This window comes from Pelodiscus sinensis, chromosome 18 (genome assembly GCF_052426305.1).
Source record: "Pelodiscus sinensis isolate ZL-2025 chromosome 18, ASM5242630v1, whole genome shotgun sequence".
Taxonomy (NCBI): Eukaryota; Metazoa; Chordata; order Testudines; family Trionychidae; genus Pelodiscus; species Pelodiscus sinensis.
Window position 1 is genome coordinate 21,734,058 of NC_143069.1, and position 26,230 is coordinate 21,760,287.

The 26,230-nt window shown below is 44.2% G+C and overlaps 1 protein-coding gene and 1 long non-coding RNA gene across 2 annotated transcripts in view; one reads left to right on the plus strand and one right to left on the minus strand.

Annotated features, from left to right (window-relative positions):
- The window catches only part of LOC142823387 (uncharacterized), a 210,140-nt gene that overhangs the window by 94,630 nt on the left and 89,280 nt on the right, over positions 1 to 26,230 (minus strand). The window lies entirely within an intron of this gene.
- LOC149523284 (uncharacterized) lies at positions 1,049 to 6,452 on the plus strand. Its single transcript, XR_016347138.1, has 3 exons — positions 1,049 to 1,150; positions 3,516 to 3,620; positions 6,324 to 6,452. It is a non-coding gene; the product is annotated as an uncharacterized LOC149523284 (long non-coding RNA).

Consider the following 26,230-nt stretch of genomic DNA (forward strand, 5'->3'; position numbering starts at 1 on the left):
TTACAATATTTCCATCAGGATAGTATGATGGTGCTATTTACAGAAGTGGAAATACTTCAGACTTAGACTGGTGTAACTGAGATCAGAGTCTGGTCCTATATTTTCCCCGCTGATTCTCTGTATATGAGTGAAGCTTGGTAGTACTCTTAAATAGGGCACAGGACACATTCTAATGTGGAGCATGAGTGTTTGGAACAAAGATATACTATATTGCACACTTCTCCTTATCTTTCAGTGCCTGAGACAAGAGTTAGAAAGTTTCTGATTGTGAAGGCAGTGAAATCTGCTCTCAGTGATCAGAGTGCTAAGGTAAGATTGTGTGTGGAATAGTGGTATTGCTGTTAATATCTGGGAAGTATTTCACTCAGTGGAGAGTCTGGCAATGAGACACATTTTTAGGCTGAGATTATTAATAGGGTTTCAATTAATCACAGTTAACTAAAAATTAATGCGATTAAAAATTGAAATTTATTAAATATTTTTGTGGTTTTTTACATTTTCAAATATATTGATTTCAATTACAACACAATGACAAGTGTGTACTATGCACTTTATATTATTTTTATAACAAACATTTGCATTGTAAAAATGACAAAAGAAATAATATTTTTCAATTCATCTCATAGAAGTGATGTAGAGCAATCTCTTTAGCGTGAAAATGCAACTTACAAATGTAGATATTTTTTGTTAACTGTAATGAAAGAATGTAAAACTTTAGAGTCTACAAGTCCATTCAGACCTACTTCTTGTTCAGCCAGACACTAAGACAAACAAGTTTGTTTACATTTATAGGAGAAAATGCTGCCTTTTTCCTAATTACAGTGTCACCTGAAAGTGAAAACTGGCATTTGCATGGTACTGCTGTAGCCAGTGTTGCAAGGAATTTACATAACAGATGTGTTAATCATTTGTACTTCAGCCACTATTCCAAAGAGATAAAAGAAAAAGCAAAAGGACTCTCATATCCTGTCGCATATTGCATGCAGAAGAGATAATAATAACTTGTGCATAATCTCTACCCTTGCAGGTGAGGATGGCAGCTCTCCATTTTGTCCTGAAGCTGCTCAGTTCAGGAAGTGTGGAGAATTGTGCAGCAGGGGATATGGTCGCCTATGTATTCGGAGAGTTCGATGTGTCCACCAGAAATCTGGTAAGGAGAGTTCTTAACACTTAGGACTCAGTTCTGCCATTCTGGCATGCTGATTGTTCCCCTTGACTTCAGTGGGAGCTTTGGATGCTCAAGGATGCAGCTGGACTGAAGGATTAGAGCTAGAATCTGATCAGTGATATTCGTGTAAAACCAGGGTAATGCCCCTGACTTCAGTGGCATTATTTTGGATTTACACAAGTGTAACAGAGACCAGAATCTGATTCTGGATATTTATATCTGACAGTGCGACCTACATTACTTAGACCTCGGGCAAGTCAGTGAAAATTCTGACAACACAATCTTTCAGTGAAATGCTCTTGTATAAGGAAGCACATCTTTTTTATAAATAGACTCTCCAAAGAACACAATGGTGCCCAATCCTGTGGCTGCTGAAGCATACATAAACTATTAGCAAAACACTGAAGTTATGCAGCCTACATCAAGATGTCTAGAACCTGGAAAAGTTTGCTACACACTTCATTCTCTGTTCTATGTGTACTAGTTCAAAATCTTTTCAATGGGTATTTCCAGCTATGGGCAGAGTCATGGACTCCAGACACAGAGTTCCATGATGGGATCCATGATATACATTAACTTTACAGTAAGTTGTTGAGGATCTTAGCTCTGCCTGGCCCTTTAGCTACCAAGTGGGAGCTTATGGCAGTACTCACCAACTGCCTCTTTTTCATCCTACCCATCTCAAAGAAAGTAGGAGGCAACTCTTTCTCATCAGGCCACATTTGCTCTTATTTAAACTGAAATCAGTAGAGCTGATCAATATTTAGTTTGGTGTAAGGAAGAACAGAATTTAGCCTATAGATAGACTCACATTCACTATGCACAGAATGATCAAGCTGCTTGGGGCATCAGAACAAACAGAATGGCTCCCTCTAGGTTCTGCATATTTATTTCCACTGGGCAGAGTCTGAGTGGCTCTCCTCAGAGATAAAAAGAAGAAATGTTCTTTTTTGAAAATTTTTTTGAAAAGAGTTCAGGGAACTCTTTTATAGAATCATAGAACGATAGGGCTTGAAGAGAATTCAGGAAGTCATCGAGTCCAACCCCCTGCTAAAAGCAGAACCAATTCCAACTAAATCATCTCAGCCAGGGCTTTGTCAAGCTGGGACTGAAAAACCTCTAGGGATGGAGATCTCACCACCTCCCTCAGTAACCCATTCCAGTGCTTCACCACCCTCCTTGTGAAATTGTTTTTCCTAAGATCCACCCCCCCACACACACAACTTGAGACCACTGCTTCTTGTTCTGTCATCTGTCACTACTGAGAACAGCCTCTCTCCATCTTCTTTGTGTCCCCTTGTGCTGGGGTTTTCCTAAGCCTGGGTTCTGACCCACCAGTTAGGTGTTTCTGTTATTCTCTTCCCTTAAGAATCTCCATCATTCAAGGTTTTTAATGCCAGGCTTGGCAAAGCCATGGCTGGAATAATTTAGTTGGGGCTGGCCCTGCTTTGAGCAGGGGGTTGGACTATATGACCTCCTGAGGTCCCTTCCATCCTTAATCCATGATTTTATGATTTGTGCACTCCTAATGCAATGGAAAAGCTCTCCTAGGTCAATATTCAGAAAGGCTTTGTAAGAAATAGACACCGATTCTACAGCCAGTGTTTTCCCACTAGCTAGTAAATGCTATGTATCTATCTCATAGCAGGGGACATTTTATGCCAGTGGTGGACTGAGATCTAGTTTTCCCAGTATAGTTAACACTACATGGACAGGAAAGAAAATCATCAGCGCAGTAACCAAATTCAAGAGGACCAGTGAGAACTGATCACCTCTCGTAAAAGGAATGAATTAGTATTGAGTTAAGCTCTGTGTATGGAAACTCATTCACCAAAGACTTCCTGCTCTTCAGACATAAACAGAATAGTTTGAAGAGCTGAGGGGAGGGGAGTTAGGTGCAACGTTGGTATGAAAATAAAGTTATAAAAGGAGCTGGGCTGGGGAGACTTCTCTGCTCTAAATAAAAAGAAATGCTCCTCTCTGTCATTTGCCACTCAGCATGGGAGAAGCTGTCCAGGAAAGAGAACACAGCACCGGACCCCAAACTGCATGCAATGTGCTAGACAGCTGCCATCAGACAGTCTACAGAAGCCCTCACATACACAGAGCCAGACTCATCTCTCATGTAACTCCTTTGGCTTTGATGGAGTTACGTACACCAGAGGTGAATCTGGTCCCTGGGACTTGTATATACAAGGGTCTCTTTTTGGAGACATATAAATCTTTTGCTATATGGAAGTTAAATGCTTTGGAGAGGGATTTTAGTGACAATCAAACCTATTTAAAAGAAACGTTTGGGAGGGATTTTCTGGTACTAACTTTGTCCATTCTCCTGCTTTGCCAACAGCTACTAGAGACCTGGCTCAGTTCAGGGAAGGAGTGGGAGAGAGAAAGGGCCTTGCAGGCCAGTGTCTGGCTGCTAACTGCCTATCAGGAGATAGTTAATAGCACAGTGAGTATAGTTCTACTCTTCCTTGAGCTGACTTCCCAACTTATATCAAATCTGACATTCAACGTGAATGCATGAGAAATTCTACTAGGCCTGCAGCTGGGGCCTCAAAGTGAGTAAGATCCCTCTGCTTCCATAAGAGAAAGGTTTCCATAATAGTGCTGTGACAGCACTCAGGCCAGACTGTAAGAAACAGGGCAGGCAGTTCCCCAGACTAGTGATTTTATAATTAGATTCACCAAACCAGTAAGAAAAGAGCTTCTACTCTGGTTAACAAAATACCAAACAATAGTACCCTTTAGGCATTCCAGACCTTGGTTCCCATCTAGACAACTAAGTCTAATATAATCACCAATCACAAAGGACTAGACACTTATCCTTAGGTTAATATGAATCACAGGTCTTCCCTAAATATCAGCCAATCCTTAATAACGGAATATCAGATTTGTTGTTAAAAGGAAAAAGAAGAGAGTTACAAATGGTTAAGTGATAGATAGTTGTTCAAATGACTTTCACTTTTCATAGTTCAGGATCACAACCATGGTGGAATAAACGGCTGGCTTGTAAAAGTCTCTCTGGAATCATGCTAACCGGTCAACATCCAAAGCCAGTTTAGATGCAAAGGCTGTTAGTTTTTCCATGCATTTCCCAGACTATTCCAAATAATTATTTGGAAGATCTATGTCCTATGGCTTACACGTCCCCTGTTCAAAGTTTAAGCAGACTGGAGAGAGAAGATCAGTCCCATAACTTGTCTTTTATAGCTATTCTAGCCGGTTGGCAAGCCTCCTCACAGAAATTGTCAAAGCAGGATCTCTCCCTGAGAAAGAATAGGTCATGCAGATCTCCTGTCGTACTTTGTTTTGAAGTTAATTTTCTATTTCCTACGCATACACTGGTAAATGGGTGATAGTCATTCACATAAAGTAATTAGCCGATCGTAGTCTTCCATTACAACACAGATAGTTAAGCTGAAGGCAATGTACAAACTATTTTCTTGTACTATCTTATATCTTTGATCTTAAGGTTAACTGAAGACAGTTGCATATAATTAAGGCAATTAAGACATGAAAAGGAATTGGAATCTACAAGCTAATTTGGTTATGTTAAACTTCTAGCAAGATATAAATACAGACAATAATACATAACATCTACCTTTCATATCTATTACCAAAATGCATAATGCTGGTGATCGCTAGTCTAGGACTTTTCTTTGGGTACGTCTAGACTACAGGGTTTTGTCGACAGAAGTTTTGTTGACAGTATCTGTCGACAAAACTTCTGTCGACAAAGAGCGTCTAGACACATTCAGTTCTGTCGACTAAACAAGCTGCTTTGTCGACAAAACCCTGTAGTCTAGACACAACCCTACATGCAATAACACCTTCTGTCGACAGAACTCTGTCGACAGAAGGCGTTATGCCTCGTAAAATGAGGTTTACCAGCATCGACAAAACTGCTGAGTTCTGTCGACGTTATGTTGACAGAACTCAGCGGTAGTGTAGACGCAGGTATAGTTTTGTCGACAAAAGTCCACTTTTGTCGACAAAACTCAGTAGTCTAGACACACCCTTTGAAATAACATAGAAGTGACTTGTCTTGATACAATTGCAGTGCCGCTTGTTAAGTTATTGTGGTCACACATAGGTTGGCTGTGTCAGTGTCATAGATGCATTCCTATACTCTCAGGCTGTTAAAGTTGAAGCAAAATGCAGGACAATGTAGCACTTTAAAGACTAACAAGATGGTTTATTAGATGATGAGCTTTCATGGGCCAGACCCACTTCCTGATCTGAGGACGTGGGTCTGGCCCACGAAAGCTCATCATCTACTAAACCATCTTAAAAAATAAATCAATAAATAAATAAATCTTGTTAGTCTTTAAAGTGCTACATTGTCCTGCATTTGCTTCAGCTACTCCAGACTAACACAGCTACATTTCTATCGCTGTTAAAGTTGAATTTCTATTTCTATTTAATCGGATAAGAACATAAAACATGAATGGCCATTCTGGATCCCCCAGACAAATGGTTCATGTAGCCTGTCTTCTGACAGTGGTGGGTGTTATATGCATCAGAGGGAACAAACAGAACAAGGCAATTGTTGAGTGATCTCTCCCCTGTTGTCCAGTCCCAGCCCCAGGCAGTCAGAGATATAGGGACACCCATATCATGCATCTCTGATCATCTTATATGGCTCTATCAAACCCCCCTGTAAGCATCTCTTTTCTAAGATGAATGGTCCCAGTCCTTTTAACTTCTCCTTGTATGACTTGTCCCATATCCCATATCATTTTTGTTGCTTTTCTCTGAACTTTTTCCAATTATAACCTAACTTTATTTAAGTTGGAGGACTACAATTGCTTGCAATATTCAAGGTGTGGGTGTACCATGGATTTGAAACAGTGGCATGATGATATTTATCATATTATTATTCATCCCTTTTCCTAGTGGTTCCTAACATAACCATTAGCATTTTTAACTGCAGCTGCATGTTGAACAGATGTTTTTAGAGGACTATCCACAATGACTCTGAGATTTTTCTTGAGTGCTACAGCTAATTTAGACCCCATCAATTTGCATGTACAACAAGGATTATGTTTTCCAATGTGCCGTACCCAGGTACAGTAATGGAGTTCACAATAAGGAAGGCAAATAATGTCCAGTATAGCCGGAGAACTTTCATTCTTCATTCTTTTAAAATTAGCCTCAGGAAACTTTTGATCAGTTTGGATCGCTGATTGGGCTGTTAGCACCATATACCTGTGCTTCACTTACGACATCGCGTCAGTGGGTGGTTGACTGTATCAACTGTCTTCTCAATATACAAGGTGAGGAGACCATGAGCAGGTGTAAGTAACTCTTCACTTTCTTTCATTGTTTTAATGACCATTTTTTCCATCTGTAATTCTTTCTGTCTTGTTAGCGACACTTATATAACAGAACGATTGGGGCCTTGTAAGTACATTGCTGGAAGAGAACTGCACAAATAATAAATAATCTGCAAATATTAGAGGGTGGACAAAATATAGCACACAGGCCAGATCTGCCCTTCTCCCCAGAATTTCTGTCTGGAGCGCTCAGCTGATTAGCAAGCATGCCAGCAGCATGTGTTCAGCTGCCCCTCTCCGACCTTGCTCCATCCTATCTGCTGCTAGTGGTGTGTGGAGGGGAGGTGAGCAGGGAGACATGCAGAAATCAGGGTGACCCTTTTGCCCCTGTCATCATCTCTGCAGAGCAGAGTTTGGGGAGAGGGACACATACAATAGTGCTGCTCCAGTCTGAAGTATGGTGAGTAACGGAGTGCCTATCTAAAGAGGCACTGTTTCTAAGATTTCTCTGGCAGCCAGCATGTCCCCCCCTCTCTCTCTCTCTCTCTCTCACACACACACACACACACACACATTGTCTCACACACACTCTCTCCCCCGCCATATGCCCATATGCCCCCGCTCTGCAGAGTGGGGTGGGGAGAGGGAGATGACAGAGCAGGACAGCTTTCCCTTAAAGAGACAGTTCATGATTTAGAAGTGAGCGAAGAGCCTGGGTTTCCTACCTAAGCTTTTGGTCAGCCCCATCTCTTTTACAATGAGAGTTCAGTGGAGGGATTCTCCTCCAAATCAGAACCTCAGATCAATCTACATGAGTTGTGCTTGACTATGAGATTAGATTTAAATACTGAGAGCAGAGTGGCTACTGAAACCAGATATACAGAGAAAGATGCTCCACACAGAATACAGTGCCTGTTTAATCCTGTATGAATCACAATGAATCACATGCCATTACCGTTAACTTTCAGACATAGGGGCTACGTCTAGACTACATCCCTTTTTCGGAGGGATAAGGGATCTTTCGGAAAAGGCTTAATTTTCCGCAAGATCAGCATCTAGACTGGCGCTTTTCTCCGGCAAAGCTCCGTGCCGAAAAAAGCTGCAGCCATTTTTATGCTAATGAAGCAGGGGAGATTTAAATCCCCGCTTCATTAGCAATTGCGATACGTCTAATTTACATCCCTTTTCCGAAAAAGGGATGTAGTCTAGACATAGCCTGACGGTAAAATTCTGACTCCGTTAAAGTCAACAAGAATTTCGTCATTGGCTTTAGTGGGGCCAAAATTTCACACACAGCTGGTAATAACATACCCCATAGATCCTCCTGTATGATTATCTATGGATCAGAGGTTCAGTTTTATTAAATGTTGCCATACTTTTTCTCCTTTTCTCTATCCTAGGTCAGTGCACTAACCTGGGGTCAGCAGAGGAGGAGCTGAGTTGTCTCCGTGAGGCACTAACAACTCCAGACCCTGAGGCTCTGTTTCAAGCATCTTCCAAAATGGCTAAGGTAACAAACACTAGGTGACTGTCCTAGTGGCTGTGCACCATTCATTTCCCCTTGTCCAGAGGACTGGAAAAGGGCAAATCTAGTGCCCATCTATAAAAAGGGAAATAAGAACAACCCAGGAAACTACAGACCAGTTAGTTTAACTTCTGTGCCTGGGAAGATAATGGAGCAAGTAATTAAGGAAATCGTCTGTAAACACTTGGAAAGTGGCAAGGTGATAGGGAACAGCCAGCCTGGATTTGTAAAGAACAAATCATGTCAAACCAATCTGATAGTTTTCTTTGATAGGCTAACGAGTCTTGTGGATAAGGGAGAAGGGGTGGATGTGGTATACCTAGACTTTAGTAAGGCATTTGATACAGTCTCGCATGATATTCTTATCAATAAACCAGGTAAATACAACTTAGATGGGGCTACTATAAGGTGGGTGCATAACTGGCTGGATAACCATACTCAGAGAGTAGTTATTAATGGTTCACAATCCTGCTGGAAAGGCATAACAAGTGGGGTTCCACAGGGGTCTGTTTTGGAACCGGCTTTGTTCAATATCTTCATCAACGATTTAGATATTGATATAGAAAGTACGCTTATTAAGTTTGCAGATGATACCAAGCTGGGAGGGGTTGCGACTAATCTGCAGGATAGGGTCACTAATTCAAAATGACTTGGACAAATTGGAGAAATGGTCTGAGGTAAATAGGATGAAGTTTAAGACAAATGCCAAGTTCTCCACTTAGGAAGGAACAATCAGTTTCATACATACAGAATGGGAAGCGACTGTCTGGGAAGGAGTACGGCAGAAAGGGATTTAGGGGTTATAGTGGACCACAAGTTGAATATGAGTCAGCAGTGTGATGCCGTTGCAAAGAAAGCAAACATAATTCTGAGATGCATTAACGGGTGTTGTGAGCAAGACACGAGAAGTCATTCTTCCGCTCTACTCTGCGCTGGTTAGGCCTCAATTGGAGTATTGTGTTCAGTTCTGAGCACCGCATTTCAAGAAAGATGTGGAGAAATTGGAGAGGGTCCAGAGAAGAGCAACGAGAATGATGAAAGGTCTAGAGAACATGACCTATGAGGGAAGGCTGAAGGAATTAGGTTTGTTTAGTTTAGAAAAGAGAAGATCGAGGGGGAACATGATAGCAGTTTTCAGATATCTAAAAGGGTGCCATAAGGAGGAGGGAGAAAACTTGTTCATCTTGGCCTATGGGGATAGAACAAGAAGCAATGGGCTTAAACTGCAGCAAGGGAGATTTAGGTTGGACATTAGGAAAAAGTTCCTAATTGTCAGGGTAGTCAAACACTGGAATAAATTGCCCAGGGAGGTTGTGGAATCTCCATTTCTGGAGATATTTAAGAGTAGGTTAGATAAATGTCTATCAGGGATGGTCTAGACAGTATTTGATCCTGCCATGAGGGCAGGGGATTGGACTCGATGAACTCTCAAGGTCCCTTCCAGTCCTAGTATTCTATGATTCTATGATTGTTTTATGCTTTTGTGATGTCTTTCCACACTTGGAGCGAGCTATGGGAGTGAGGCATTCATGGGTAATCAGTAACATGCTTTTCATAGGTATATGCTATGAATGCCATGTAAAAAACAAACAGATTCCAGACAGTTGCATGAACATGCCCATGCATGTGCGCGCGCACATCCATCCATCCATCCATCCATCCATCCATCCATCCGGGGTAAAATATGTGAGCGGGACATCAAGCTGAGAAACCAGTCTTGGCACCTTGTGTGTTTACCTGAACCTATATTTGTGTGCATGCATCTCTTTGCATATTTTTATATTTTGTGAAAAGATGTCATGTACATAATAGAATATAAACTGGAAATTTACATCCTGTTTGTCCCATACAATGTTGTGCTAACTGTACAACCTAAGATCTAACCTGATATTATTAGTGTAGAATAGAGATGTGGTAGCTAGAAAGATTACAGAGAAAATTTTAATTGCAACTGCCTTGCCAGATAGGAGCCCAATTAGCAATTTGCTGATGAATACATTATTTTCCAATACAGCTCTTAGGCCTCCTTTCTTAAAAGTACTGGAGCCGACTATCATTGCAATCTTTCCTGTTTTTGATCTGTCCACAGGTGGTTAGTAAGTACTTTCCCTCTGAACAAGCCACAGATTTTATTGAGGCCATACTGGATGGTATGCGGTCTGCTAGCCCCTCCTGTGCCACAGCAGCCGGTCTGTGGATGAAGATCATCCTGAAGGAGTGTGGAGGTGCCATGCTGGATGAGGTAAAATAGAAGCTGGAGAGGTTTTTCTGGCTAACCTGCAGGCTTTCAGGTCTTTGCCATCATTTGCAGTGAACACAAGTCTTGCTGTTTCTCCCCCTGGGATTGGAAGTTAATTCCATCTGTGTTCCTATCCTGAGTCAGGCAATGGGGGAATCAACAGCAGAAGACAGAGATAATCTAACGGTACATCTGCACTAGCTCGTTAGTTCGAGCTCGGTAGGGTAATGAGGGCAAGCGGAGTTGCAAATGAAGCCCGAGATTTAAATATCCCGGGCTTCATTTGCATGTTCCCTGGCGCCACCATTTTTAAATCCCCCTTACTCCAAACCCCGTGCCCGCGGCTACATGCGGCATGGACTAGGTAGTTCAAATTAAAGATCCTAATTCGAACTACCGTTACTCCTCATGGAATTAGGATCTTTAATTAGAACTACCTACTCGGTGCCGCGTGTAGCCGCGGGCACGGAGTTCAGATTAAGGAGGATTTTAAAATGGCAGCACCCGGGAACATGCAAATGAAGCCTGGGATATTTAAATCCTGGGCTTCATTTGCAACTCTGCTTGCCCTCATTACCCTACCTAGCTCGAACTAACGAGCTAGTGTAGCCGTACCCCAAGGGAAAAGGAAGATGCTTGATTAGTTGTCTATCTTGTTGTCACAGTTTCCAGCCATGAAAGGCTTGGAAAAATTAGACTCCGAGTAAAATGCAAAAAGAGAATATCCGGCCCCAAGAGACAAGCTAAGTGAACTACATCTTCGGGCCTCAGATAATGAGGGGTCTCTAAAAATACCCCCAAATTACTAGTTTTTACTTGCCTCTTTGCCTATGTATAGATAGATAGATAGATAGATAGATAGATAGATAGATAGATAGATAGATAGATAGATAGATAGATAGATAACTTTATTATTTCTCTTTTCATTGTCCTTTCTGTTAGAATAATACATGTTTTTTTGGAAATGCAATGAGGCCTCTTTAACTTGACATAGCTTAGGGCCTCAGCATGTCTTAACCCAGTGTTGCAGCCAGGTATGGGCAGAGATATGCATAATTTTTGTGGATTAAATCTATGCAGCCATGTCTAAATACTTGTTTTTTGAAGGGAGGAATTTCTACAAGAACAGCAAATTGCTAAACGACTAAATAAAGGTTTTGGCTCTGCAGAATGAATGCAGAGAATGGAAAAGGGACATTTTTTCTGGTTTTATTCTGTCCAGGTGCCAGCTATCCTGAGGAGAATATACATTCATATGCCTACCATCAAGCAGGGTAGCTTGAGGCAGTTCCTGGTGGAGGCAGTGTCCATTCTAGCCCACCATCACCTAGAGGCAGTGATCTTCAGCCTCCTCACCAAACGTCTGCCGATGGACAGGTATATAGTGCTCCTTACAGTGTTCATTTTGGTAACCATGGATCCCACAGCTTCACTGGAAGATGTAAGGCTTCATTTAAGCCACAGACAGGTTGAGATAATTCCTAAAGGTTAATAGCTTGGGTCTTTCTGCAGAAAGGTCCAAGACCATGTCAAGGTGGGTGCAGGGAGAAATTAAGTTTCATTCTGTTTCCATTAATTAATAGTTGCTTTGGCATCCTAAAGACTTCCCTTTACTGGCATCACTGGAGTGGACTTTTGCCTCTCCAGACCCCTGAACTAACATCACCCTGGAAATTGCCAGTGACTGTTCGTTTTCTGGTAGCATGAAAGCTTCAAATCCAAATTCCTGGCTGATTAGCAAGGATAGGGCACCAGGCTTTTGGTATCAGGAAGGGTATGGCTGCTGGAATGGAGTTGTCATTCTTGGTACTTAAAGACAGGGCGGTAAGCATATCTATCATTTCATTCCAACATCCCTAGCTGAATTATCAGTCATCTGTGCTGGAATCTAAGAACATAAGAACGGCTGTAGTGGGTCAGACCAAATGTCCATCTAGCCCAGGATCCTGTCTTCAGACAGTGGCCAATGCCAGGTGCCCCATAGGGAGTGAACAGAACATGCCCATTCTGGCAAATAGAGGCCAGGGAATGCCATTTGTGAAGAGGTCATGGGCTAGCCACAAATATTTGTTCTCATAGTTGTACATCCAGTTAGTAGGAAGATCATTTTTCTTTCTTCAACTTGTCTCCCAGGCCCTAGATCTTTGGGCATCATATGCTCATGATTCCATATCTACTGAGAAGTAGGAAAACAGGAACTGTGATTAGAGCTCTGTGTCCTTTCCTTCTGAAGTCTAGCATTAATGGTTATGGTGCAGTAAGGCTAGGGTTGTGTCTATACAGCACCCTAAACTTGAAATAAGATGCACAATTTGCACTCCGCAAATTGCGTATCATATTTTGCATAGCCTATTTTGAAATGTGGCGCTTCTACACAGCACCAAATGTCGAAATAATGTGCTATTTCAAGCCATCCCTTATCCCTCATGCAACAAAGTTTATTGGGATGGCAAAATAGTGTGCCCATTATTTTGAAAAATATTTCAAAATAACGGGCTGCTTCTGTAAATGTGGGGTAGGTATTTCGGGATACCTCCAGGATCCCAAAATAGTCATGCACTGTAGAAATGTAACCTGAAATGTAACTTAACTTAGTTCTGTAACTAGAAACTCAATATGTAAAACATGAGGACCATATAAGGAGGACAGCACTCTGAACTTGCTCATCATAGGCAGGGCTTGACAAATAATACAATCTACTCATCCATGGCGTGTAGATTGTAACCTGGAAGAGCCGGGTTCGGGCGATCTGTGCATGCGCAGATCGCCGGACAGCGCGGCTGGTGAGCCCTGATCATAGTCAAGGAGAAAATGTGTTCTTTACTTGAATATGATGCATATAGTCAGAGCCACAAAAGTCTCCAGGGGTCACATATAACCTATGTTAAATTGCAGTAACACCACTGAGCTGTGGAGATCTCTGGGGACAGATCCCTTGCTCGCCCCTCAAGTCCTGAAGGTCCTAATAGAAAGAATAAAGACTCCAACAAGCCAAGAAGGAAGCATGACCTCAGAGACAGAAACTGACCTGCATTTAGCAGCTGCTGCACCTCTCACAGTAAGTTAGACGACAGACATGTATTTCTCTGCTTTGTGACAAACATGCTGATGGAAAGCTAGATGAGTGGTATAATATTGTCATCTGGGCACTTCTTTTCTGAAGTACTGTTTCCTGGATTCCAGCTGTGCTTTCTGTGGCAGATTTAGAGTATGTGGCTGATTCACTTAATAATATCTGGCAATTAGAAAGTCTTTGAATCAGATTTCTTACAGTGCTTTGCAAATGTTTTGTGCAACTCATAACATGCCTTGATAGGTCCTACACATTTTTACAGCTATGGGACGCTAAGGCACACATGGAGTGAATTGCTCTCGGTCATTCATCAAGTTAGTGACAGGAGTGAGAATTTAGTCCAGCAGGTATCAGAAGGGGAGAGCGTGTGATAGTGTTAGGAAGAGACCTCTTCTTTTACCATGCTCTCCTTTCAGGCAACATGTGCCATCTTTGAAGTGGTGTCAGCATTGCAGTTGAGCAAAACTGTGCAGGAGCTGTTCCCGGAGTTGTTCACTGTTCTTCTGCAGCAGATCAGCCAAACCCTAGGACAAAAGATGCCTTTGCCCAGGATGAGACGCCGAAGGAGGTTATTTAGAAAAGGACAACAACTATGTGAGGGCAACCCTTGCAGGTAATTAGAAGAAAGGGAGTAAACAAAGAGAATCCCAGTACATTTGTGTGACACTCCCCAGGAGTTCTCAGGGTTATGAGGCACCTTACCATCACCTGCTTTTAATATGAGAAAGTCTTGTTTGTGCTTGCTATAGGTCAGTTCCCTGAAACCACCAAGCTCTGGCAACACAAACACTACTATCTAGGCCTCCTCAGGCCTCAGTCTCTTTGTCCTCTCTTTCTGACTACAGCTTAGAGAATCTCTATCAACAGATTCTCCTCTAAGAGAAGTCTCCCTGCGATTTACGTGCATCTCCCCACCAATCGGCTTTCCCCCATCTCTTAGTTTAAAAACTGCTCTACAGCCTTTTAAATGTTTAGTGCCAGTAGTCTGGTTCCACCCTGGTTTAGGTGGAGCCCATCCTTCCTGTATAGGCTCCCCCTCTCCCAAAAGTGTCCCCAGTTCTTGATAAATCCAAACCCCTCTTCCCTACACCATCGTCTCATCCACGCATTGAGACTCTGAAGCTTTGCCTGCCTACCTGGTCCTGCGCATGGAACTGGAAGCATTTCCAAGAATGCCACCATAGAGGTCCTGGATTTCAGTCTCTTTCCTAGCAACCTAAATTTGGCCTCCAGGACATCTCTCCTACCCTTCCCTATGTCATTGAGACCTACATGTACCACGACCACCGGCTCCTCCCCAGCACTACACATAAGTCTATCTAGATGCCTCTAGCATTTTGTCTCTTTTGCTCTCTGTTTCCCTCAAACACTGCTGTGGATGTCCCTTTAGGCAGATTCCTTATTCATGGGAGAATAGGTTTGTTGATTCTATAGCCCCACTCTAGCCAGGCAATCAGGTACATTTCTATCCAATTAGGCTTTCTCTGGGGAAGCTAATTAGTACTAGTAGTTACCAGAGTGCTGACCCCAAGTACAAGCTCTCAGCACCCTGTCACATCTCGCTGGACATAGGGCCCCAAAATATCCATTAGTGATCACTAATCTCTCTGTGTCCCAGCTTTTGGGGTCTGATTGTGAATTTTTTCCATATTACTGTACTGTGCTAGTGCCCATACACCTTGCAGATAGGAGAAAGTGACTGCAAAATGTTGTCCATAGCAACACTAGTAATATGAGATGTATGAGACTGAAATACCTCCTGGGAATTAAGTCCTTCCAAAAACAGTGGTCCCCAGGATACTGTCAATGGATGAACTGTCAATGAACAACAGACCTGACAAGTAACTGGGGTTTCCTGACTGCTTAGGCTGTGCCTTTCTATTGGTTACTACAGTTCTGTGCCTCTTTTCCCCCAGGCTTTCTATTGAAGCATTAGAGGCTGTGCTTCTCAAGGCTATGAATGAGAAGCTGATACGAACTCTCTGGAAGCAGAAAACTTGGATGCTTCTTGAAAATCCGCAGACTCACCACGAGGGGGTGTGTTTGCTGGTGAGGTAAGAGATCTAGGAGACAGCACTTCATCCTCAGGGATCGGCAACAAATAGAGTGACTGACAGGGAACTTTCAGGTATAGCTTTGTGCGGGGTGCCCTGGGTGAGAAACACAGAGCTTCCATGCGTAGGTTTTAGAGTTGGATGGTCATAGCAGCTAAGCTTTTGAAGTGCACAGTCTGCCCCATAAGTGGTTCCTTTTGTCTTCCAGGGTTCTGCAAAGATCTGGACTAATAACAGTGGAGATCATACAGAGCCTCCTTCCCTGGGTAAATTCCCCATCAGAAAACCAGCGAGTCACCAGCACAGCTTTCTTTGCTCAGGTATGAGCAGTTCCACCATTAGGCTGTTATCTGTTGTTTACCTTTCTCTGAGGAATTGTACAGTTCAGTTCATAGGAATTCATTTTAGATAGTAGAATGTGTCCTTTATAAGGAAATCTCATAAGGAACTTCATTACACCTTTCTTAATCATTTTCTCTTTGTTATTTTTGGGGCCTATACTAGCCTAGCCTAGCTGCCTATTCTAGTTGCTGGTTAAGAGAGAGTGAGCAAGATATAGATAGGCTACGTCTACATTGGCAAGATTTTGCGCAAATAGGGTATGTCTACACTACAGCACTAATTCGAATTAACTTAATTCAAATTAGTTAATTTGAAATAAGCTAATTCGAATGAGTGCATTTAGACCTAAAAACTAATTCGAATGAGCATTTTGCTAATTCGAAATCGCATGTCCACATTGAGTGGACCCTGAACCGAAGTTAAGGCTGGCCAGAACCAGTGCCGTCAGGGCATCAGGTTAGGACTTAAGGTGTGGAGCTGCTTCCTCAGGCTAGCCGAGGGCTGTGCTTAAAAAGACCTGACCCCCACCCCGGACAGACAGTTCTCAGGATTCCCCGCTTGCATGTCTAACTCGATGGGGACATCAAAGCAGTCCTGTCTTGGAGTGCCCTGAATGCCCACACTCGGCACATTTCAGCACTCGACCATCAGCCCGGCTGCACTTGCTGCAGGCTGCCATCTGGGGGAGGTCAATCAGGGGGCTATCAGGATCCAGGAGGCCCTACAGGAAAGCTTCCACCCCGAGGAGCCCGCAGAGCCACCCCAGTCCTCCCCATCGGGGGCTCGTGCCTCATTCCTCCCTCACCTCCTTCCACTTACCCTTCCCGAGCCCCCTCTTCCTGATGTAAAAAATAAAGGACATGTGTTCAAAAATAGAAACTCTCTTTATTTAACAAAACTGGGGGCGGAGGGGATTAACCTCTGGGGGACTGGGAAAAGGAGGTGGGAGAGGGGAAGAAAGAGGGTGGGAGAGGGGAGGTGGAAACCTGGGAGGAGGGAGCTGGAAGGGGGAAGCCAGGGGAAGAAGGAGGAGGGGAAGTATAAAACTATGGTACGCCATATCTTCAGAACTGTGTACAGATGTGGTCTTCTCACCTCAAAAACGATATGGCCTTGGAAAGGGTTCAGAAAAGGGCAAGTACAATGATTAGGGGTTTGGAACAGGTCCCATATGAAGAGAGGCTACAGAGATTGCGACTTTTCAGCTTAGAAAAGAGGAGACTGAGGGGGGATATGATAGAGGTCTATAAAATCATGAGTGGTGTGGAGAGGGTGCATAAAGAAAAGTTCTTCATTAGTTCCCATAATATAAGGACTAGAGGACACCAAATGAAATGAATGGACATCAGGTTTAAAACTAATAAAAGAAAGTTCTTCTTCACACAAAGTTCTTCTTATAGTCAACCTGTGGAACTCCTTGCCACAGGAGGCTTTGAAGCCTAGAACTATAACAGAGTTTAAAGAGAAGTTAGATAAATTCATGGAGGTTGGGTCCGTGGAGTGCTATTAGCCAGGGGGTAGGAATGGTGTCCCTGGCCTCTGTTTGTGGAAGGCTGAAGATGGATGGCACGAGACAAATGGCTTGGTCATTGTCTTCGGTCCATCCCCTCTGGGGTACCTGGTGTTGGCCGCTGTCGGCAGACAGGCTACTGGACTAGATGGACCTTTGGTCTGACCCAGTACGGCCATTCTTATGTTCTTATGTACTAAGCGAAGGGCTCAGGGTCAGGGGTCTCACTGGAACAACTTGATTTTCATGCAAACCTGCTCCTGGGTTTGGATGTGGCCTTTGGTGGCCAGGCTGGCAGCTATCCTGCCCTAGACGGCTGCATTCCTGTGCCTAGTGTGGAGGTCGTGGACGCTGGAGGCCTCCCCCCAAACCTCGATAATGTCCACGATCTCTGCACTAGACCAGGCAGGCGCCTGCCTCTTGTGGCCCTGGGCAGGCTCCTAGGAGCCGCCAGCCTGGTCCTGGGAAGAGGCGGAGGGCTGGGTGGCAGCAGGTGGCTGGCTCATGCCATGCCAGGTGCAGGGTCTGCTGGCTGGGTGCTGGCAGGCTTGCCACTGGCACAGGCACTGTAGCCAGACCATGCCCCTTTAAGGGCTCTGGGGCTGGGAGAGGGGCAGAAAAGTTTCCCTGGTTTGGCCCAGAGTGGCCATCAGGGCAACCTGATTAGGGTTAGCCTCCAACTAGTTCGAATTAAGTGGCTACACAGCCCTTAATTTGAACTACACAATTCGAACGAGGCGTTACTCCTCGTAGAATGAGGTTTACCTAGTTCAAATTAAGCGCTCCGCTAGTTCGATTTAAATTCGAACTAGCAGTTTGTATGTATAGCCGCTATTAAAGTTCATTCGAACTAATGGCTGTTAGTTTGAATTAACTTTGTACTGTAGACATACCCATACTTTTAACGCAAGAGTTTTTGCGTTAGAATATTTGCGCAAGAGAGCGTCTACACTGGCATGTGCTGTTGCGCTAAGAGGCGCTTTTCTGCAAAATCATCCGTGCCAGAATAGACGCTCTCTTGCGAAAGAAAGCTCCGATGGCCATTTTAGCCATTGGGCTTTCTTGCACAAGAAATTAATGTGGCCTGTCTACACTGGCCTCTTGCGCAAGAACAGTTGCACAGGAGGGCTTTTTCCTGAGCGGGAGCATCATAGGTTTTGCGCAAGAAGCACTGATTTTAGACATTAGAATGTCAGTGTTCTTGTGCAAGAACTCCCCACCAGTGTAGACAGGCAGCTGCTTTTGCGCAAAATCATGCCAATGTAGATGTAGCCATAGAATTTGAATTACTAGACCTTTTCTGACAATTCCTAGGGCTAATACTGACCAACAGCTCCTGATTTTGGTCTAGCTCAGCAAATCTTCTAAATGAATCTAGTGTCCTAATACTATAAAATAAGCAACATACAAATACATTAACATCTATCTTAGATTCTCATGAATGTAGAATAATAGATTCATAGATCATTAGAACTGGAAGGGATCTTGAGAGGTCTTCGAGTCCAATCCCCAGCCATCACGGCAGGACCAAGCACAGTCTAGATCATCCCTGACAGGTGTTTGTCTAACCTGCTCTTAAATATTTCTAGTGATGCAAATTCCACAACCTCCTGAGGCAATTTATTGCAGGGTTTAACCACCCTGACAGGCAGGACATTTTTCCTGCTGTCCAACCTAAACTTCCCCTGATGTAATTTAAGCTCATGGCTTCTTATCCTATCCTTAGAGGCCAAGGAGAACAATTTTTCTCCATCTTCCTTAAAACATCCTTTTAGAAACTTGTATTATCTGAGTACTTCAAAATGAGAATGTAGTATCTGAGTGCCTCAAAACTCTTTAAAAGTATGTATCCCTACAACACCCCTGTGAGGCAGGGAAACACTATTAGTCCCATTTTGCAAACAGGAAACTGATGCACAGAAGGCCTAAGTGACTTGCCCAACATCATCTAGGAAGTCTTTGAGGGTGCAGGAAATTGAACTGGAACCTCCTAAGTCCTAGGCTGCTGACCACTGGAGCATCCTCCCTCTCCACAGACTTGCTATAACGTCTGTGTCATATTTCACATTTACGCTAAGTCGCTATTTTAGAGGCTCATCTGGTGGTTCTAGGAATCTGTTTGTGCCCCCAAATCTTTCTACACCCCACCTAGGAAAGGAGTCACAAACGTGGGTTTTCAAGGTCTGCCTAGAGAGGCCTCATGAAAGCTGCCAATCAGAGCCCAGCTGGCTCAGATCTATGGAGCTACAGGGCTTGATTAGGTCAGTTCCTTTCAGGAAGTGGAGGGCCAAGAAAGGATGCTATTCTCTGGCCAAACCAATTCACAGGGGTTTATTTCAGGCAGCATTTTCTGAAGCTGAATTTGCAGAGAGAGAGTCCTTACGAGCCTTCAACATATAATTAGAGGGAGAAACTGAAAGTGGCCCCATAGGAAGAACCCAAGGAAAAAGTAGCAATAAACTGAAATGAAGCAATGACTCGCTGCTATTTCTAGGTTGGAACCAAGAGTAGTGGGCAGGCCCAGGTTCCCCAGTGGCATAAACCCGATGAAGGGGACAAGGCTTATGGAGAGGTTGAACAAAGAACAGAATATAAAGGGTCCAGAGTTGGGGCTGAAGACCCTAGTGAGGGCAACAGGACCTAAAAGGCATTTGTTTGGACTTTGGGACTTGGCCAGAGGGCTGAGCCATGGAAGACTCACTAAGATCGACTGGCAGGATGCACCTGGGCGAGAAAAGGACTGTGGTATCAAATGCAGTCACTGAGAGGCTTTCAAGGGATGAGCAATCCCCCATTATAGTGCCTAAAAGGAAAAAATCCATGTTTTTAACACAGTACTCATTCATATAGAATAATAAATTACAGTGTATTACGTGTCTCCTCAAATTATATTCGCTATCTTAATGAACAGATTAGAGCTAATGGACATGTTGATTTTATTTCAGCTAATGACTGATCCCATACTCAGGGAGAAGAAGACCCTTAAGTCTGCCTTACATATATTAGAAGAAAGGTCACGGGACAATAACAGCATTGTCCGTCAAATGGCTGTAAGAGGCCTAGGCAATTTAGTCTATGGGGCACCTGAGAAGGTAAGATAGAATACTGAATACAATGCAGCATAACTAGAGAAACTAAAGGAAACAATTGCTCAGGATTTACAGAGGCCATGCACAATGCACTAGGCCAACTTCTGCTCTCTCATACCCCTGTAACCTCTTTGCAGTCAATACACAGCAGGTTTGTTCCCTTGGTAAGCTGGGCATAAGGAAACAATATGGACTTAATATGATCATATGTAAATGTATACTCCCAGGAATGAAGAGTGTAGGCTTTATTTCCAAGATGAGAGATTCTATTCCAGGAAACAGAGACACTAAAAAACTCAAATCATGATAGATAATCAGCTGAACGTAAGCGCCCAGTACAAAGCTGTGACCAAAAGAGCTGAGGTGATCCTCGGAGGCATAGACAGAGGGATTCTGAATAAGAATAAAGAAGTTATTTTACCTCTGCTTATGGCACTGGTGTGAGAACTGCTAGAATACTATGTCAGGATCATGCCTGCAATTCAAGAAGGATGCTGATAAATTGGAGAAGAGTCACAAGAATTTTCAAAGGGCTAGAAAATGTGCCTTTAGATTCAATGGGGGGGGGGGGCGGGGAATGAAGCTAAACTAATTCAGACTGCTAGTAAGGCATACATTTTAATGGTAATTTTAATCATTGGAACCATTTACCAAGGGTTGTGGTGGGGTCTCTATCAGTAGCAACTTTAAAAACAAGATGGGCTGTTTTTCTAAAAGAGGTGCTCTAGTCAAACAGACATTATTTTGGGGAGGTTCTGTGTTGTGAAGGAGGTCAGACTGAATGATCACAATGGTCCCTTTTGGCCTTCAAATCTAAGTAATTAGAAATCTAATAGGGTTACATAGGTGTAATATGGCACAGAGTTTGGCTTATTGTAGCTAGTACCTGATGTAAAATATAGCTATAGGTCACTAGGGGGCAGATGAAATTCCCACTGCTTCATAATTGCTAAAAAAACATATTCGAAATGTGGTTAGTGGAAAGTGTTTTTTAATGTCATACGTCTGAACAGGTGAAAAAGTACAAGAAGTTTCTTCTGGAGGCACTGATCAGGACTTTAGAAGACACTTTCAGTTCTGAAGTCGTCGAAAGCATGAAGGCACTGGCCAAAGTCCTAAAGGAGCTGAAAGGGAAGGACATAGGTTCTTCCTTCAGAGACCTCACCACACAGATCCGGAAGTACTTCGATAATGTACGTGAACAGAAGCCTTCAACCCCAGTTCAGCTGACATTGATGAGGCTCCATTTACAATGCATGATGTGTCCTCACTGGGCATTGTTCATGTCAGAATGAAGTGATTTTAGGCCTTAGGGAAGAGATGTGTTTTATGGAGGAGCAGAGAATTAAGAAAATGAGGATGCCATCCCTGCTCCTTCAGTCTCACCCTTCTGTTCATCTTTATTTCCAATGAGAATGGCAAAGGAAGTATGAATACTAGATTAGGTAGCTGCATAACAAGGAAAATGAGCATACAGGGTGTAATAGACTGTTTTGGGCCTGCTCCATACGATTTTTACGTCAGATGGTTGAAATTATTCCATTTTGCAGAGAAGTTTGAGATTTCAAATTTTGGTTTTATTCCTATTTGGGGGACACACCCCCCAGCCCAAATTTCAAAACTCTTTGTGAAACAGTAATACTATTCTCAACCCAGCTCTACTGGGAGCCTTGCCTGAGGGCAGTCTACTGGCAGACTATGCTGGAGACAGGGAACCTGGAAACACTGGGAATTAGAGGTGCCAGGGTGCACATTTCCTGGCTCCTTGTCAGCCTGCCAGACAGGCTGTTCTGAAGGTGAGGGCCAGGAAGCCCAAGATCCCAGTCACCCTGCTAGATGGGTCACCAAGAAGCTGACCAAGTACCCCTACTTGGCTTCTGGAAGAATTTTGTCAAAATTGAACTGTCTTCAAAGTATTTTGATGAATCAACACATTTGGCCCAAACTTGATTAATTCCAGTTCTTCTAAACTTCTGTCGTTGGAATCACTCTACTCTAATGTAGAAGAGACAGCTGTGCTAGATACATGATGTGGTTATCTCTTCGTTACCAACCTGTGTGGCTTTCTTGGCTATAGGAGGACAACACTCTTCGTGCATTGGCCTTTGTCCTGTTTGGTATCCTGGCCGGCTCTGCAAAGAGAAAATGGAAGGACTATTTTGCCAAGCAGGTTAGACAGAGCTGGGTCACGCTTCTGCTGCACCTGCAAGATCCAAGCCCTGAGGTTTCAATGGTAAGAATGACAGTGACTTAATTACTAAGCAAAAAGAATCTTCCTCCTGATGCCAGGGGAGCTCTGCTATTCCTTCCCGCAGTGGAGACCTAAATTCTTCCCTCAGTTCATTGCCCTCCTTTTGAGTCAATCCCAGACAGGCTGGTCCTTAGCAGCCAGGGTTGTCTCACTGGAGTTCAGGATAGGTCATGGGTCTGATCCCAAGAGTTCATTCCTACCTATCTCTGCACCCCACGTTCCTGCCTCCCCACAACAGAGGAAAGGCCACAGCTATGCCTAGTGAAGCAGCTTTCATAGCTACATCCGTTCTGAAAAAACATTGCTGCTATCTCCAGTTTTCAGTATTATAAAATCATAGAACCATAGGTTTGGAGGAGACCTCAGGAGGTCACTGAGTCCAACCTCCTGCCCAAAACAGGACCAGCCTCAACTAAACAATCCCAGCCAGGGCTTTGTCAAGCTAGGACTTGAAAACTCTAGATTTAGAGGTTCCGTTGCCTCCCTAGGTAACCCATTCCAGTGCTTCACCACCTTCCTAGTAAAATAGTTTTTCTGAATATCCAACCTAGACCTCCCCCACTGTAACTTGAGACCATTGCTCCTCATTCAGTCATCTAGTACCACTGAGAACAGCCTCTCTCCATCCTCTTTGAAATCCCCCTTCAGGTAGTTAAAGCCTTCTATCAAAGCTCCCCTCACTCTTCTCTTCTGAAGACTAAATAATCCCAAATCCCTCAGCCTCTCCTTGTAAATCATGTGTTCCAGCCTCCTAATCATTTTTGTTGCCCTCCGTTGGACTTTCTCCAATGTATCAACATTTTTTAAGTAATGGGGTGCCCAGAATTGGATGCAATACTCCAGAAGTAGAATCCCTTTCCCCCTATTAAAGTCATGCTGGCATATTTTCTGTCTATTACTTCAGGGGAATCCCTTTTATTCTTCGGGTAGATGAGCAGTAAAGGACATGAGTTCCATTTGAATGAGCACAACACGTGTTATGGAATAATTCAATGGTGCAACCCTCTTTTTCAGGAGTGCAGAGCTACATTTCATCTCTGTGCCCCATTTTTGGGACTGAAGAGGCTCCAAACTATACTTAATGAGCATCTTAGTTGGAGAACCGAGCTGAACCCTGAGGAGCTCCAGATGGATATCTGCAGACACCTTGTGAGTGACTTATAGAATTATATGAGATTATTGACAGCATAGGCTTGTGGTGTAGAAGCAGGGGGAATGTGTGATGGGCAATGGAAGTATCTATGGGTATGTCTACGCTACAAAGTTAGTTTGAACTAACGGACGTTAGTTTGAACTAACTTTCATAGGCGCTACACTAGCGCTCCGTTAGTTTGAATTTAATTCGAACTAACGGAGCGCTTAGTTCGAACTAGGTAATCCTCATTCCACGAGGATTAAGCCTAGTTCAAACTTACTAGTTCGAATTAAGGGCTGTGTAGCCCCTTAATGCGAACTAGTGGGAGGCTAGCCCTCCCCAGGTTTCCCTGGTGGCCACTCCGGCCAACACCAGGGAAACTCGTATGCCCCCCTCCCGGCCCCGGACCCCTTAAAGGGGCACGGGATGGCTACGGTGCCCATGCCAGGTGCAAGCCTGCCAGCACCCAGCAGGCAGACCCTGCACCTGGTGCGGATCGAGCCACCCACCCGATGCCTCCCAGCCCTCCCCCTCTTCCCGGGACCAGGCTGGCGGGTCCTGGGAGCTTGCCCGGGACCGCAAAAGGTGGGCTCCCTCCTGGGCTAGTGCGGACATCGTGGACCTCGTCCACAATCTCCGCACTAGGCACAGGAAGGTGGCCGGCTAGGGCAGGAGAGCTGCCAGCCTGGCCACCCAGGAGCAGGAGTGCATGAAAATCAAGGTGGTCCACTGAGACCCCCGACCCTGAGCCCTGAGCTTACAATGGCCATCCTGGGTCAGAACAAAGGTTCATCTATCCCAGTAGCCTGTCTGCCGACAGCGGCCAACCCTAGGGACCCTGGAGGGGATGGACCGAAGACAGTGACCAAGCCATTTGTCTCGTGCCATCCCTCTCCAGCCTTCCACAAACTTTGGACAGGGACACCACTCCTACCCCCTGGCTAATACCTCTCCATGGACCCAACCTCCATGGCTTGATCTCACTTCCCTTTAAACTCTGTTTTAGTTGTAGCCTTCACAGCCTCCTGCAGCAAGGAGTTCCACAGGTTGACTCTGTGCTTTGTGAAGAACAACTTTCTGTTACTAGTTTGAAGCCTGTTACCCATTCCTTTCCTTTGGTGTCCTCTAGTCCTTCTTTATGGGAACTAATGAAGAACTTTTCTGTATGCACCCTCTCCACCCAACTCCTGGTTTTAGAGACCTCTATCCTGTCCCCCCTCCGTCTCCTCTTTTCTAAGCTGAAAAGTCCCAGTCTCTTTAGCCTCTCTTCATATGAGACCTGTTCCCAACCCCTGATCATTTTAGTTGCCCTCCCCTCTGCCACCCTCTCTCTTCCCCTCTCCCACCCCCTTTTCCCAGTCTCCCCCAGTTTTGTTCAATAAAGACAGATTCCATTTTTGAACACAATTGTCCTTTATTTTGTACATCAAGAAGAGGGGCTAGGGAAGGGTAAGTGGAAGGAGTTGAGGGCGGAATGGGGTACGCGCCCCCGATGGGGAGGACTGGGCTGGCTCTGCGGGCTTTTGTGGTGGAAGCTCTCCTGCAGCCCCCCAATTGCCCCATCTCCCCAGATGGCAGGCTGCGGCAAGTGCAGCCGGTCTGATGGCCAAGTGCTGTGATGTGCCCAGTGTGGGCACTCCGGGCACTCCAAGCCAAGACTGCTTTGCAAGCGGGGCACCCCTGAGAACTGTCTGTCCGGCGTGGGGGTTGGGACCCTTTAAGCACAGCCCTCGGCTAGCCTGAGACAGCATCTCCACGCTCTTAGTCCTCCTCTGATGTCCTGCCGGCACTGCTTCCGGCCATCCTTAAGCCCGGTTCAGGGTCCACTTAATGTGGACATGCTAGTTCGAATTAGTAAAACGCTAATTCGAACTAGTTTTTTAGTCTAGATCCGTTAGTTTTAATTAGCTTAGTTCGAATTAAGTAATTCGAACTAAATTAGTTCGAATTAAGTAATTCGAACTAAATTAGTTCGAATTAACATTGTAGTGTAGACGTACCCTATTAGAGTGGGATACAGGACTGAGGGTGAGAGGAATGTAAATCTGCCATAGATTCCCACTTTCCCCACTTCTACACAGCCTCCTGTCCTTTCTTTTATTTACTTGTTTAAATTAAAAAAAAAGTCTGAGTGAGTCCAATAACTGACAGCAGTGGCAAGAGGAACACAGACTGTTTACTTGTGGTTTGTAAAGGCATGTGTTGGCAGTCAAAGGGCATTTCTAGCCAGAGAGAGCTCATGTGTCCCTGATTTTCTCTAGGCCAAAGAGAAGGCTGAGCTACTGGAGAACTTTTACAAAAGCACCATCACATACTTCTGCAGCAGCTGGGAAGAGATCCGGGCAGTTGCAGCCAAGTTAGCTGGTGAGAGAAAGTGTGCCGTGTCCCTTTTGGTATTCCCTTTGAGGTAGACAGAAAAAGTCCCTGTGTGCAGCACTGAGCTACTATTAATCTCTCCGTGCTGTGACTTCTCATGCATAAATGGAGATGTTAATGTTCTCCTACTTCTCCAGTGTGGTGTTAGGAGGAATTTGTAATTTGCAATAGAATGCTTTGAGATGGCGC